Consider the following 4,310-nt stretch of genomic DNA (forward strand, 5'->3'; position numbering starts at 1 on the left):
GTGGAGCCACAATCAGGATATCACAAGATTCAGTATATTTTACATTAAAATATCAAAAAGGCTGGAATATAATAGTCCAGGAGGCAAAAGAGATTAAATTACAACCCAGAATCAACTCTCCAGCAATACAGAACATGCTCTTTAAGGGGAAAAGATGAACATTCAATGAAATAGGAAACATTCAAACTTTTTCTTATCAAACAACCAGAACTCAACAAAACATTTGCTCTTCAAATACAAGATCCAAGTATAATTTATTTTTTTACTTTTATCTTTCTTTGCATTTCTCTTTTTGGGGGAGTGGAGTGTTACTTTTACTTTTGCAACCTTGAGACTTTTGTAGTAATGCTTTTCATGATTATATCTTTTTAACCTGTAACAAATAATTTCTTTCTCAATTAAGGGGATTGGGAGGAAGGGAGATAATTCAGAGCTCAAGGTTTGGAAAATGAATGTTGAAATTCATTTTGCATGTAACTCACTAAAAATAAAATAAAATTGAAAGATTAAACTCAAATATAAACAAAGAAAAAAATAAGAAAGCAAAGGAATTACAGAAACCAACCCCAGCCAAAACATATACCTTTGTTATATTGACTGCACCAAGGCCTTTGACAGTGTGGATTACAATAAAGGGTACCAGTTCCTCAAAGTGATGGAAGTACCGAATTATCTTACTTGTCTTCTGAGGAAACTATAGATGGATCAAGAAGCTAGTGTTAGAACTGAACATGAAACAACTGATTGGCTTAAAGATTGTAAAAGGAGAACAACAAGATTGTATATCGTCACCTTATTAATTTAAGTCATATACAGAGCAAATCATGCAAAATGTCAGACTTGATGGATAAAAAGCCAGAATTAAGTTTGCCAAAAGAAATGTCAGCAATCTCTGATATGCAGATGAAAACATTCTAACAGAATGAGGGTGAATCAGGAGAACTGACTTGAAGTTTAACGTGAAAAACAAAAAAAAAAAATAAAAGTCAAAGCTTTTGGCAACTGATTTAATTACTTCCTGGTAATATGAGGAAAAGAAATGAGAGCAAGATCAGATTTAATATCACATTCTTGATCTCAAAGCTCTTTGTAGATCATGAATGCAACACTGACATTAAGAAGAAAAAAAAAAACTTGCTCCTTGGAAAGAAAGCTAGGGGATTTGGGACAGCATACTAGTCATGGAATTATTTGGATCAAAGTGTATACATAGACTTTTGCTCTTTGGGATACTTCCAAATTACTTTCCAGAAATACTGGATCAATTCATCATTCCACCAACCAAATATTAGTGTACCAGTTTCAGTATATCCCCTCCAACATTCATCATTTTCGTTTTTAGTAATATTGGTCATTCAGATAGGTATGAGACGGTACCCAAGAACTGTTTTAATGTGCCTTTCCCTAATCAATAGTGATTTAGAACAATTTTTCTTATGACTAAAGATAGCTTAAATTTCTTCATCTTAGTATTAACCATTCCATATCCTTTGACCATTTTATCATTTGGGGAAGGACTTGTTTTCTTACAAATTTGACTTACTTCTCTACACATTTTAGAAATAAGTCCCTTGTCAGAAACAACAGTCGTAAAAATTATTTCCCAACTTAATACATTCCTTTCAATCTTGGTTGTTGCATCAGTTTTGTTTGTACAAAAAAAATGTCAAATTAATGCAATTAAAATTATCTGTTTTGCCTTTTATATAATGTTTTCTACCACTTCTTTGGTCATAAACTGTTTTTCCTTTTCCCAAATCTGACATAAAATATTCCTTGTTTTCCTAATTGCTTTGTGATATTACCTTTTATGTCTACATCTTGTATCCATTTCGACCTTATTTTGGTGTAGGGGAGATGTTGATCCATACTTAGTTTCTACTATACCATCTTCCATTTTCCCCAGTAGTTTTTATTTTTATTTTTTTGGTTTTTCAAGGCACTTGGGGTTAATTGACTTGTCTAAGGTCATACAACTAGGCAATTATTAAGTATCTGAGGTCAGATTTGAATTAAGGTCTTCCTGACTCCAGGGTCGGTGCTCTATCCACTGCTCTACCTCGCCACCCCCTCCCAGGAGTACATTTGAACTGAAGAGTGAGTTCTTATCCCAGAAGATGAAATCTTTGAGTTTGTTGAACAACAGATTATGATAGTCATTTATTATTCTTTCTTTTGCATCTAACCTATTCCACTGATTCACCAATCTATTTTTAACTAGTACCAAAAATCTTTAATGACTGACATTTTATAATATAATTTTAGGTCTGGTATGGTTATGTCTCATAACTTTGCATTTTTTTGTTCATTAATTCCCTTGATATCCTGGAAATTTTTTCCACTATATGAATTTATTTACTATTTTTCCAGGTCAATAAAGTAATATGATAGAAGTTTGATTAGTATGGCACTCAATAAGCTATTTAATTTAAACAGAAATACTATGTTTTTAAATTAACTCAGCCCACCCACAACTAATTGATCTTTGTCCAGTGATTTAAATCTGATTTTTTGTATGAATAGTGTTTTATAGTTGTTTGCATATTGTGTCTGAGTCAGCCCTGGCAGGTAGACTTCCAAATATTTTACATTGCTTTCAATGGAATTTCTATTTCAATCTCTTCTTGCTACATCTTGCTAGTAATATATATATATATATATATATATATATACATATATATATATATATATATATATATAAATACTGATAATTTTTGTGGGTTTATTTTATATCAGAAATCTTTGATAAAGTTGCTTATAGTTTCAAGTAGTTATTAGATGACTTTCTAGTGTTTTCTGAGTATAAAATCAAATCATTTATAAAGAGTAAGAGTTTGTTTCTTCATTATCTATTTTAATTCCTTCAATTTATTTTTCTTCTCTTATAGCCAAGACTAACATTTGTAATACAATATTGAATGATAGTGGTGAGAATGAACAGTCTTGCTTCACCCCTGATCTTACTGGAAATGCTTCTTGCTTCTCCCCTTTACATATAATGCTTGTTGCTGATTGTAGATGGACACTGCTTATTGTTTCAAGGAACACATCATTTATTCCTATGTTCATTAGTGTTTTTTTTAGTGGTGTGTTTTGTCAAAAGTTTTATTAGCATTAATTGATGTGATTTCTTTTGGGTTTGCTATTGATATGGTCAATTATGTCTATAGATTTCCTAATATTAAACAAATCCTTTATTTATGGAATATATGATGCTTTGTCATAATGAATATACTATGGACAAACTTGCTGTAATCTTTTTGCTCACATTTTATATAAATATTTTGCATACGTATTCATTAGAGGAATTTACAATTTTCTTTCTCTGTTTTGATTTTCCTGATTTGGGTATCAGCACTATCTTGGTGTCATAGAAGGAATTTGGTAGAACTCCAACATCTATTTTTTTCAAATATTTTATATAGAATTGGAGCTAATTGTTCCTTGAATGTTTGGTAGGATAGATTTGTGACTCCATGTGGCTCTGGGGATTTTTCCTTAGGGATTTCATTGATGACTTGACCAATTTATTTTTCTATAGATGGGGCTATTTAGATATTTAATGTCTTTTTTTTTAACCTGGGTTGTCTATATTTTTGTAAATATTCATCCGTTTCACATAGATTGTTAAATTTATTGGCATACAGTTGGGCAAAATAACTCTGAATTATTAATTCAAAACCCTTTTCATTGGTGGTTATTTCACCAGTTTAATTTTTGACACTATATTTTAATTTTCTTCTTTCTTTGTTGAAATAAAATTAGCTAAACTTTTATATATTTACCCTCAGAGTTTGGCCAAATGAGGAACAAATATTAACCTCCATGATTTGACTTAAGATAGAGTGAAACAGTATACATTTATTAATAATTCTTAAAGTTTGCTGATTTTGTAGCTGTACATGAGAGAAGTGGGTCTAGCTGGAGATTCAAACCATAAAAATGGAGTATTGTACTTGCTGTAATAGGTTCTTTGTCCCTTTTCATGTGATTTAATTTGTTCTGCCTCCTTTTTCTTCCTGTCTCTTTACAATCCCCACCTTTTATATGTCTTAAATTTTTAAATCATTCCATAAAAATCAACTTAAGTCTATGCCTTCAGAATAAGTATACTCTCTCAAAAAGAGTTATTATTCTCAAGAGTTCTGAGAATTTTCCTCCATGGTTGGGATATAACCAAATTAATCTTATCTATTTGCAATCATTTTCTTTACTCCTATTTACCTTTTCATGTTTCTCTTGGGGTTTTTTGGAAGTCTAATTTTCTATTCAGTTCTGACCTTTTCATAGGAATGTTTGAAAATCACCTA

Source organism: Macrotis lagotis, chromosome X, assembly GCF_037893015.1.
Source record: "Macrotis lagotis isolate mMagLag1 chromosome X, bilby.v1.9.chrom.fasta, whole genome shotgun sequence".
NCBI lineage: Eukaryota > Metazoa > Chordata > Mammalia > Peramelemorphia > Peramelidae > Macrotis > Macrotis lagotis.